The sequence below is a fragment of the Amblyomma americanum genome, chromosome 1, assembly GCF_052857255.1.
Source record: "Amblyomma americanum isolate KBUSLIRL-KWMA chromosome 1, ASM5285725v1, whole genome shotgun sequence".
Lineage (NCBI taxonomy): Eukaryota > Metazoa > Arthropoda > Arachnida > Ixodida > Ixodidae > Amblyomma > Amblyomma americanum.
This window is the reverse complement of record NC_135497.1, coordinates 89397171-89409194: the sequence shown is the minus strand read 5'-3', so window position 1 is coordinate 89409194 and position 12024 is coordinate 89397171. Positions and strand designations below refer to the sequence as shown.

The 12024-nt window shown below is 48.6% G+C and overlaps 1 pseudogene across 1 annotated transcript in view; it reads right to left on the bottom strand.

Moving 5' to 3' along the window:
• LOC144110781 (protein O-mannosyl-transferase Tmtc3-like) overlaps positions 1–12024 on the bottom strand; it is a 242636-nt pseudogene that overhangs the window by 189228 nt on the left and 41384 nt on the right. The window contains exons 2-6 of the transcript XR_013309927.1: positions 5663–5745; positions 5508–5580; positions 4899–4985; positions 3288–3361; positions 1709–1829 (exon numbers count right to left, since the gene is read on the bottom strand). The product of XR_013309927.1 is annotated as a protein O-mannosyl-transferase Tmtc3-like (transcript). The remainder of the gene's footprint in view (positions 1–1708; positions 1830–3287; positions 3362–4898; positions 4986–5507; positions 5581–5662; positions 5746–12024) is intronic.

Genomic DNA, 12024 nt, shown 5'->3' with positions numbered 1-12024 from the left:
TAAAGATGACAAGATTATTTCCAATTTGTCAAAAAACATGGTAAGACTTGAGCTCGGGGGTCGGTAAACTACGCCCACTACTAGTCCCCATTCAAGTTTCAGAAATAGTGCTTCAAGTTCGGGCGAACAAGATGAAACTGCCGCCCAGCCCCGTTGGGGTGATGCGCTGTTAAAAAAAGTCGTGTGGCAGCAGTCTCCATTAGGGCAGAGACACTCCGTCTGTAGGCACAGTCCTCGGCTCCCACGCAGCTCCAGGTTCCGCCAGGAACTCCGTGGCTGCGCGAAGTGGTGGCGACACCCTCTCCGAAGGCCGCCAGCGCCATCGGTTTCCCTTTTATCTCGCTCTGAGGCATCACCTCGTTGTCCTAGACTGGGAGGCAGCCTCGGGGGACTTCGGCCACTGTAGACAGCTGAGACGCAAGCCTTGGCGGTCAGAGGCGGGCAGGCGTGATACGTTCGTTCGGTGCCCTGCGCCGGAAGCGGCTCGAGGACACGTGTGCCGCGTGGTGCACGAGCTCTCGTTATCTTCCTCTTCTACCAAGATGCCCATCAGCATTAGGTTTATCTGTTTTGTTATTTTTTTGGCTTAGTAATGACCTTGAAAGTCAACAAAGATGGCGTTTTCCACAACCTGAGCAAAAAACGCGAAAGCGCTTGTACAGCATTGAATTGAACTAATCGCAGAGAAATTTTATGTTACACTTAACGCGTCGAAGTAATCTGTCGCACAATTAGCTTGTTTGCCGGGAGTCGTAATTCAGTAATAAAGATCGTGTGAAGGATGTGCGCATTTGCATTAGCGTAATTACTGCCCGGACTGCGCAGTCTTTTCCTCAGACAACATATTAGGGACTTTTTAGGAAAATCGTCTTAGTTTATCTTCCACGCTTGAGACCGTATTTCACAAGTGCGCTGAAAATCCGAACCTGCCCTGTGTTGTGTCTCAGTGCCTGCGGCGCTCAGCTGATGAATGCGAGTTTGAGAGGTGGACACTCGCTCCTCGCTGGTCGTATTCTGGTAGAGACTATCGAAGTGGAAAAAAAAAGACTACTGTGTATCGAAGTTTTGACGCCCGCTAAAGAATCATAGGCGGTTAAAATAATTTCGAAGACTTTTACCACGGTCTTGCTCATAGTCTCGGTGTGTCTTTGCGTGTAAAAGTATATTAATAAATCTGTTAATCAAGAGGGCTCACGTGGATTACAAGGCAGAAGAGGCATGTCTCTATAAGGGCACACCGTATAAACATGGCCACGCTTAGGGTACACTGCACGCATGCTGCCGCGGGTAGGAGGCCAGGTCATTCGCGATATCTATTTGAGCACGTAAGAACGCGAAGAGGGAGAGGAAGAATGTAGCCTCGGCAGGATGCGCCCGTCAAAACTTTCCTGTATTCAGCAATTAACCGCCTGTGTCTTGGCCACTCCCCCGCAGTGGGTATGTGCCAGCATTGTTTGAGGTCTACCTACCTGCCTGCCTACGGAGGCGTTCGTGGGCAAATCGTGGAAATGCATTTCTGCATCAAGTCACCCCAGGGCTTCGCGTGTGCATCTCGGGGTGTGAGTTTTACTTACGACGTTCTACGACGCCGGTGGTAACGTAACTTGGAATGTTTTTAGGAAAAGGACGGCTTCGTGGGAAGCCCGTAGCCCTGTCACCTTTCGACTACGTGACAAACAGCGCAAAGTGCGGCGCCGTTCTGGCCCACCAGCACGGCCTTGTGCAGCCAGTTCTCGACGGCGACGGGGTCCTTCTTGTCAAGCGGCAGCATGGCCAGGTGAAAGTAGGCCCGCTCGTCTCTCTTTCCACTGTGCACAACTTTCTCCAGCCTGAAAGCAGAACGCGCGAGGAGCTTAAGGATCGTGAGCCCAAGTTGATACCACGCAAAGTGGGTAGTGATTTGCGCGGAAAAGCCCTTCGTCGAAAGAAACGTCGAATTAAGGTATGTTACATAATGGGAAGGATGAGGAGAATCGGTTGCGCATTCAAACGTCATAGCTCATGTCACAAACCTGGCCGAGGTTCAGGCATGGCTTCGCATTTTGATTTACGCTTTGGGCACCACTAAAAGTACGCTCTGAATTCATTTTTGGCAGTGTGAGATTCTTGAAACTAAGCGTTATTCGCCACCTTTTGCGTGAGTTTAGAGAGCAAAAGCTTTTGAAATATACCCTCTGCGTTTATTCTGTGGCCATCGGTATTTCAAATAAGTCTGTTTATCAGACTGCTACGAATGTAGGTAGAGTCGGTCCTACAGGCCATACGCGATGTTGAAGTCAAACCACTATGCACGTGAAATATTTGTGCAGCAAGAAACTCATGTAACAAGTCGCTTTATTTTAAAGAAAGTTTCGTAATTAATTTTTAGCATGTTTTCACTGCCTAAGTCGCATTGTGAGGCGTCGCAGCTACGCACACTGTTAGAAACAAGAGGGAGTGGCGGATTCGCTCAACGGAAGCTACCAGACCATTCCTCAAATCACTGCTCAGGTAGGTGCATGCAATGAGAATAACTTTGTTGAGATATAAACATACCTGCAACCAAAGTGGAAAAGAATAAAAGACACTATGCCACCGGTTGGCGCTAGCACCCCGAACAGCGCTGCGTCAATAACATGGTTTATTCATTTATTTATTTATCCTAACTGGAATAAAGATGGGGGTGAGGAGCGAAAACGGAAATTAGGGGGACACTTAATTACCATTGCCTGTGGCAATGTGATAGCATAGCGCCTCCATACAACTGTTACTTCACTGGCACGTTAGTTTACGTTAGCTAAATATGGGCAACCTCTCCGGTTGCGGGGATCTCCCACAGCGCGCGACGGCCTTGCTTCTGGCTCCATGCCAACGGAGAGCTTGGCACATACACACATGGCCGAGCGCAGCTGCCGACAGCCGCCTCGCCCGCCGCGAGCCTCCGCTGACCACGTGGTGCTGGATGTCACGCCCCACTCAGCCATTGGGAATTAAGGGATAGGAGACGGTCACTATTTTTTCTTTTTGTCGATCAGGCTTCTGCTCTGTCGCAATCGAAACAGCAATGACAACAAGAAAAAGTAGTCATGGTGGTGTTCATATTGATAGGAGCTGAGCTTTGGCAAGGATGGTTAATTGAACAGACGTAGAAGACATCTAGATAAACAAAAATATGAAACAGCCGACTTTGCGGCTGATGTACACTGTACTGAAATGTGCACATGCACGCAGGCCTCAAGGAAAGAAAACAGAAAAAATATGAAGGCGATTGTTGTAGAACCTGAGACGTTCATGCCTTATCATGTTACCTTTCATTCGCCATCTTCTTCTGGCTTGCGGTCCCTGCTTCCTGAAGCAGCAAAGCAGAATTGAGGAGGGCATGCTGAAAAAACGGGAAATAAATTGTTTTAATCGTCCTCGAGATATGAACAGCGCGTAACCACATCCCATAATAACGAAGTTATTACTCATTGGCATCCACCCAAGCGCAGCCAAATACGGCTACACAGGAAAGCTATACAACTTTCTCAGAAACTTCGTTGTTCAATAAAAATTTGTCCTGATCCGGGGTTCGAACCCGGGACCACCGCTTCATCGGAGCGTCGCTTTACCAACAGAGATAACCAGAACGGCAAGTTTATGGTAGGGTAACAGCGAATTGATCAATAACTCGAAGTGGGAACAGTGTTGGTAAAAAGTTTATGGAAATCCCCCAAGGTGCAGTAGATTTTGGGTTCACGCCAATGAGTAACTCCCTTATAACAAATCTACTCCATTTTGGGGGATTCCCCTAAACAATTGACCATCCCTACATTCCATGCCACGGCGCTTTCTGGTTTGGTTTGGCTTATTATAAACAAAAGCGTAGCATATGGACGGGACGAGGAAGGGCGAAGACATGACGGTTGCTACGCTTACAACTGAATAGAATGAAATGCGCCAGTAAACCACACCCCATCCCAGAGCAACAACACGCATGCGTATGACATAAAACAAGGTAAAAACAAACTGATAATCTTAAAACGTGTGGAAAAAGAGCAAAAAAAGGAGAAAAGATAAAGAGGGATAGATAATAAAAGGTGCTAAGAAAACTCAAGGGCGTTTTAAAAACTTCAATTCCTTCTCCATCAGATACACAGATGGGGTACTAATGCACGCGCCTTCACTGCATTTCGAAATTTCCTGGGCTTCCATGATTTCCCTAGCCAATTGGTCTTTACCGCGCCCTACAATCTTAGTACGGTGTTTGGCTTATGGGGGTTTAACGACCCAAAGCGACTCAGGATATGAGGGACGCCGTAGTGAAGGGCTCCGGAAATTTCAACCACCTGGGGTTCTTTAACGTGCACTGACATCGCACAGTACACGAACCTCTAGAATTTCGCCTCCATCGAAATTCGACCGCCGCGGCCGGGATCGAATCCGGGATCTCCGGATGAGCAGCCGAGCGCCATAACCACTCAGCCACCGTGGCGACCTAAGCGGTGCTTTCTACAACTTCTAATATTTCGTTCTTCTCTCAAATGTTACGTTTCTATTAATATCGTGGTGCGAGCGAGCCGGTGAATCATCACGGAAAGCGACAGCGCGGAGCAACAAGGACGAAAGAGAGACACGAGAACACGAGACAAGCGCCTTGTTGCTTCGCGCTGCCGCTTTCCGTGGTTATGTTGCTATTTCTTCAGGGTGTCCAATACTTCAGGCTGCCGGTTTTTGAGGGTGAGCAGGAGTTGTTACACACCAGTCAAATAATTTATGGGCTCAGACCATACCGCGACGGCCAAGGAGTAAGTAAGCAAGCAAGATGATAATACTAAACTCTTAAGAGGAAGGGCAGAAATAAGGTTAGAAATATCTGTATAGTAACAAGTAGGAGGTCACACAACAAATGGCGAATGCACCAGTAGATACCAACGCACCTCGTGGTCAGGATCAAACTCTAGAGCGCGAGTGAACAACGACATGGCTTTGTCGTTGCGCCCTTGGTCCATGAGAATGACTTTCAGCTGTTAAAGAAAAAAAAAGAAGCTAATGAACCATGAGGCAAACGTAGCAGACACTGTACGATAATGTCCAAGAGTCGCTTGTGTGTTATGTAAAGGTAGAAATTGGCCTGCATGTCCATCAACTTCGTAACGCGAAACGATGCAAGGTAGTTCCTCCAGACTGGCTGAGGAAAAAGCGACTGAGTCTGCGCGTCTCTCAAAAATACCGAAATACCGAAGTACCCATGACTTGCACGGCATAGATTGAGCTTGCGTAGTGAAATCTGTCCTAGTCACATTATACTCAGTATAGCTTGTAGTTTTTTTTTTGAAGCAAAACTGGACTTCAGAAAAAATAAATACAGATAAACTCAGATGAAAATTGACAAGGAAGAGTGACAAATGGCAAGCACACTTATCGCCTTTGTGCTGTCAAACGCACGTCCACAAGATCGTAAAGACCTAGCATTTGAGCACGAAAATATTCGGAGAAATCGGAAATAAAAGAATGGGTTATAGAATAAGCCTGTTTAGAATACTTACGTTGTAGTACAAGTCTGGATTGTTCTCATCTAATTCTAAATCTCTTTCGTACATAGCATCTGCTTCTTTCGTTCTGAAAAAAAAAAATCCACTGAAAGGCCTCACAGAAGGATGCGTGCAACAACAGGAAAGCTCATTAGTGTGTTTCCGCTCACCTATTCATGCGAAGCAGAAAATCTCCCCTGTTCAAGTAGGCGTCAGTGAAGTCAAACCGAAGACTGATTGCCTGTTGGTACAGCTGTAACGAAGCGCATACTGAACAGGTCGGCGAAATTATCTTACGAGCGCATTGTTAAGCATGCATGAGCATGCCACGGTGCCGCTCATGGGGTGCCACGGAGTCAAGGGGTGGCCACGCAGCTCAGGGGTGCCACGCTGAAGGCTCGGAAAGCTGACGTAGTGTAGCTCTCGCTACAAAAGCTTTATTCTGGACGTTGCTCTCACTGTTTGAAGGGAGCATGCAAAACGCTAGATTATAATAGCCGCCCGCTTGCGCGCGCTGATAGCTGCTCAAAAAGGGCGCGCAATGCCAAGGGATAGGACAGATCGCTGAGGGATATTTGAAACTCGCCCTCTTGCTGCAAGCATTCCGCATTTCGAATGGCTTGTAAGATACTCGCAAACATGCTCGAAAAAAAGTTGCTGCAAGGAAAATTCAGCCATCCATAGTTTCGTTTGACGCTTGACAGTTTTCTACCTGAAACACGTGTCACTAGCAGTTATAAATGATGGTTAATTAATTTAGGCTGGATTAAAAATACCCTTAATTGATTTAAGCGACATCAAAGATTAATATTCACGTTTCATTCGCTCCTCCTGGGCCACTTTCTTTCATCGATTCGTTTCCGATTAAGACTCTTAGCTCATGCCAGAGGAGGTGGCCTGCAGGGGAGCTTGGTCCTTGAATTTATAATTACTGCGAAATTTGAAAAGAGGAACAAAAGAAATTTATTGCTGATTACCATCAACCACTGTTGCTGACTCCTTTTTGATCAATCTCATCAACGGTCTGCACCCGACTGCGGACCTCCTGATAGCTTCTCTTATCGTTCGAGAAGACACCACAGCAAGTAAACAGCATATTGGACGTGTCACTCCACAGCATCTCACTGATTTCTACACGCGAACCGTTATTGATCCATTTTCCTCTCTGGGAAAAAAAAAAGACAAAAATAAGAGCCGTTGACTAAGGTGACAAAGTAAAAATAAAACTAGCAATCATTTGATGTTTCAATGTGAGTGTGAGCCCAGGACTCAATAGAAACATCGCTAAGCACAACTATGCGACGCCCTCTCCAGCTGGAAGGCTCGAAAGGCTGCGGTTACGTTCAAGGCAAAAAGGACGTAAATGTGCGAAGGTGGTTGGAAACAATTTCACCGCAATCTCAAACGAGCCATGGTTACCTGATCGCTTGAGCGCAGTGAGCGTGCGCTTCTTCATATGCCCCGGAGGCTTCCAAGACTTGCCCAAGATTGTTCAACATTTTTGCATTCCGTGGATTAACACGCAACTCTGACTGCAAAACTGCAAAGTATTAGTAGCTTCACTTTCACAGGCTATCATCAGTTGAGTAACCAGGGACGTTGGTCATTGCATCGATTACACGTACCTACCCACCTGGTCGGGCCTGTGGCGCAACGGATAACCCGTCTGACTACGGATCAGAAGGTTCGAGGTTCGAATCCTGGCAGGCTCGTTGTTTTTTCCCCCTTCCGCTTCTAAATGCTCGGAATTACGATTCCATGGAGCACGTAGAAAGAATGCACAACCTTTCGCCATGAAGACAAAAACAAACCTTTTTGGCCTTTTTGTGCGCCTTCCAATACGTTTCCTTCTGTGTGCAGTGCGCTTCATCACGGTTCACAAATTAGGCTCGATTAGAGATCCCAGAAGCTTTTCACAAGTGCTTTGTTTCGAAGTAGATTGTTCAATGTTTATGTGAGCAGCGGCGGCCAGTCCTTGTCTGCACAGAGGGTTAACTTGCTTCTCGCCTGCGCATGTGCCAGTCGTTTAGTTCAAGGCGTTGGCACCACCGCGGCCGTGGCACCACTAGGCTCCCAATCGTTGAGCCGTCGCGCAGAAGTCATCTTCATCTCACAGGTAGAAACACTTGCCCGAACATTATTGTAGCGTCTGGTGCAGCCGCTGAAGTTGACTCTTTAGCATTAGCCGACGCCGGTGGAGACTTTTGTCCTTCCTGCCGCTGAAGCTGCTCGGAAGGTACAGACGGCGGCTAGGAATGAAGGAAGGAATGATCATTTATTGAGAGGGAAGAAGAAGGCGGTTGAAGCAAAGCGCGTGGAGTCTTCAGTCCAAGGCCTCAGCGTCAGTCAGTCCGACGCCGTGGGGATTCCCAAGAAGACAGCTTATGGGATTCGCAAGGCGACACTCTGACACATGCATCGTCTAAGGCGCCGACAGGAGTCGCGAACCGTCCATATACACCTTTTCACAGTTGCCTTTTTGAGCGCAGGCATATTTCCTCCTGGCTCTGCCAGCATCGATCTGATTTGCGGATTTCACACAGGCATCTACTGCGCATGCGCACCAGAGTGCAAGGCGCACGTACGCTCGATCAAGCTGTGAACAGTGAAAAGGTCTATATGCTAACGCAGTTGTGTGGATCGGCGCCGATTGGGGTCTCATGCCACGAGCGACCGGGGGAGGCGTCGTAATGCGTTCTCGAGAATCGCGTTCTGTAGAATATAACTGCTCGGCACACAGAACACCTGGTTAAAATGTTGCCTATCATTCACAACTACTCTTCGATCTTTCGCTCCAAGGTTAACCCGTGCAAAGTGAACTAACATGTTTTCCTTTCATAAAGTTTTCTCTTCAAGAGCTGGAGCCTGCTCAGGTTTCTGGATGAAACTAGACTCCACGGCCACCTACGCCTATTGACAGCCCCATCTGATGCCACATGGCAAGCCCTCGAAGAGAGAAAAAATAATTTCCCTCCTCTTCATGGACTGGAATTTATATTGTTTCTAGTTTTCTGATACTGACCTTTATTACAGGTATTTCCTGACTCGCTACACATACATGACGTTGCACGAAATGCGTAAGTATGCATTCATACCCGCAAGCGTGCCTCTGAAAGGATGCGATCTAGTCGCGGAAAGAGAGACTTGTGGCCCACAGTAAGACCACAATGGTTACCGCCCCAGGCACCCACTGGGCGGCCACTTGCAGAGCTGTCGGCTCCGTCACCCACGTGGCCGACACAATACTGGAGCACCTTTAGGCCGCCATTTCACAGCCACACGTCCCCATTTTTCGTTATCCTGAAGCATGAATTTGCGCGGCAACAAAGTGTTCGATCCTGGAGGCATCCTGCAACAAGAATGCGCCCTTCGAGCCGGCGCGCGCAGCTGGCACCTACTGCTGCTACAGGCCCGCTTAGCATACCACGGCTCTCTGCTCCTCAATCGCGTGCCCGCAGCCCACCGCCCTGATCCTCGTCCACAAAGCGGATGGCGTGCACGTCGCGTCCCTTCCGCCGGGCAGCTCGCGCCCGATCGGCCGACCGACCGCGGCGATCGCCCACGGAGCCCCCGCTCGCCTCGTTTGTCTGCGACCGGCGGAGGCGACCGGACACACGCGTTTTCTCCGCGGGGCAGCTAACAATCGTCGCGTGGAGAAACGGCGAAGCTGATGACGGCGCGGCGCTCTTCAGGAAAAACGCCTGCGTTTCGCCGGTCGCTCGCCTTGCTCTCCTTTTTTTTTGTCAGTGGTGTTTTTCCATTTGTTTTTTTTTTCACCTGCCTGTGCGTAGCACTTTCCTCCTTTTGTCTTGCTCTTTCGTGCTCCGTTTTTTGAAGGTGGAGCAGGGGAGGAAGTGAAAGAAAGAGAAGATAAAAGGACAGAGCGCGGGGGTTTGCTTTCTTTGGTTTTTGCTCGTCGCTTCCGGGACGCCCTGTTTCGTTCTTCCCGCTATGCGTTGGTTCGCCAGGACGACTCCTCGATCCTGGATGTCGCAGCGATGGAGAGTGTGTGATTCTTGGGGGGTTCGGTGAGGGGGAGAGTAGTGGTAAGAGGAGGAATGCGCAGCCCGGTAACTGCCTCTTTTATTGCTAGGGGTTACCGCAACTGGGCTGCGCTCGGAAGTGGTATGGAAATTATCGGAGAGGGGTACCAAGTCTGGTCGGGAGAGGGGAAAGGGGGATCGCAGGAGACGAGGGGGGGGGGGGGGGGGCTCCCAGAAGTGGGGCGCACGGGAACAATGTACAAACACTGGGAATGCAGGGCCAAGCTCCTTTCACTGAATGCGGTCCACACAGGGTGGCACAATGGCAGTCACGGGCACAAAAAGGCCAGCGGGATGGGGCGGCGATGCCACGGTGTATAGCGAGGAGCACTACATGTGGGCAGGCCAAAAGCTGTAATTGCGGTGCACACACACGTGAAAGTAGGGCACGGCAGTTTAAATGTTGTTAGATGCGATCGTAGAAGCCCGCTTCATGTATGAAGAGGACAAGGGAGCTGAGAGCACTGCGTCAGTTGCTAGGTGTAGAGTTCGGAAAAGTTAGGTCTCCCACAGTGGCAGAGGGGAGGCCAAGTTCGCGGTATGCACCGATGAGCGTGGCACGTGGATTGGAAAACGCGGGGCACACACAAAGCAAATGTTCGACCGTTTCCACATCACCGCACTCACGACACAGGGCATCGCCCTCACCTCGATCGGATGCGTTGGCGTCCGTCTGCCGTCCATGCACATCCAATGCGAATTCGGAGAACTGAGCGTGCCTTAGGGCCAAAGTCGTCGAGCGTGATGATGCGGGACGGTTTGCCACACGAGGGTCTGGATGACGCTCAGTGAGTTTGTGCCGAATAATGTGTCGGGCTACGTCGTAGCTGGACACAGAGACACTCAAGGGCACAGCACTGTTGTTGTGAGCCTCCTTGGCTAGCTTGTCAGCAGCCTCGTTTCCAGGGAGGCCGATGTGGGACGGGGCCCACTGAATAACGATGTCACATCCTCGATCGCGCACTGCACTGAACTTCACATGAAGTAATTGACAGTGGTAGAGAGGACGAAATAATGCGATTACTCCCGCCGTAGGCGTACCCATTCTCATAAAACCGCGTGAGCCCACTGGTCGCTTTGCGTCTGTGCAAAACACTTTGGTTGGCAGGCTATGTGGAGACCGTCTCCCAGCTACCATCCGATTCTTCCTTATTTTTCTTTATGCGAGGACAGGTTCAGTCTGGGTGTTCTTTCTTTCTTTCCTTCTTTCTTTCTTAATTTCTTCCTTCATTTCTTCCTTTCTTTCTTTTCTTCTTTCTTCCCTTTCTTCCTATCCTTCCTTCCTTCCTTCCTTCCTTCCTTCCTTCCTTCCTTCCTTCCTTCCTTCCTTCTTCCTTCCTTCCTTCCTTCCTTCTTCCTTCCTTCCTTCCTTCCTTTCTTTCTTTCTTTCTTTCTTTCTTTCTTTCTTTCTTTCTTTCTTTCTTCCTTTCCTTTCCTTTCCTTCCTTCCTTCCTTCCTTCCTTCCTTCCTTCCTTCCTTCCTTCCTTCCTTCCTTCCTTCCTTCCTTCCTTCCTTCTTTCTTTCTTTCTTTCTTTCCTTCTTTCCTTCCTTCTTTCTTTCTTTCTTTCTTTCTTTCCTTCTTTCTTTCTTTCTTTCTTTCCTTCCTTCCTTCTTTCTTTCTTTCTTTCTTTCTTTCTTTCTTCCTTTCTTTCTTTCTTTCTTTCTTTCTTTCTTCTTACGTCTGTCGTGAAATATAAACGAACTAAGAAGTAATTTGCATTCATCGGAACGGGCGGGCTGCATATATTCTTCCATCATTTTGCGGCTTTAGCGTCGGCACTTTTTTACGCGGCACGTGAAAATCTGCGTGGTGATCAAAAGCGCCTGTGCTGCTTCAGCACGCCTCGCAGTTTATTCCTGTTTGCTTTGCACTTCACGTGACTTCTTAACTAATATCACTGTCGTATTTTTTGTACCGCTATTAGCAGTCTTTTTCGTTTTGTCCAGCTTCAGGGTTTCATTATAACTTTTTTTCTTTATTCTCTTTCACTTGCTCACAAATGCCGTAGAGAGACGAGCGCTAGGCTTCATTGTGCGAAAGTGCGTCTGTGAAATTAGCAGGATAAAAATTAAAACAGGACCTTCTTAGTGAAGGAAAGAGAAACAGAAAGGCCTCTTAAAAAATAAAAAAAAAACAATTGCTGGAGGGAAAACGACCTCAGCGCCGTCTGCAACGCAGGCTGACCCCTCAGTGCCGTAGGGAGGCGCCCTCCGTGGAAGCCATCCGTTAGTGCGGTGACGAAAGTGTCGACGGCCGCCGTTGCGCACCCGGCCGCGCATCGTTGGAAGAAGGGACACGGGCGTAAGCCAACGTTTATATATATATATATGACAATGTCCGTTAATTTAATTTTATGGGAAACACAAAAAAAAAGTGTTTCAGGGAAGCCAGGCGCTAATTTTTAAAAATACCCTTTTTGAGTTATGAAGAGGGCTTCTGCGGCCGACATCAGAAAACAGGTGAGTAAAGTTAACTAGATAGCCGGTTA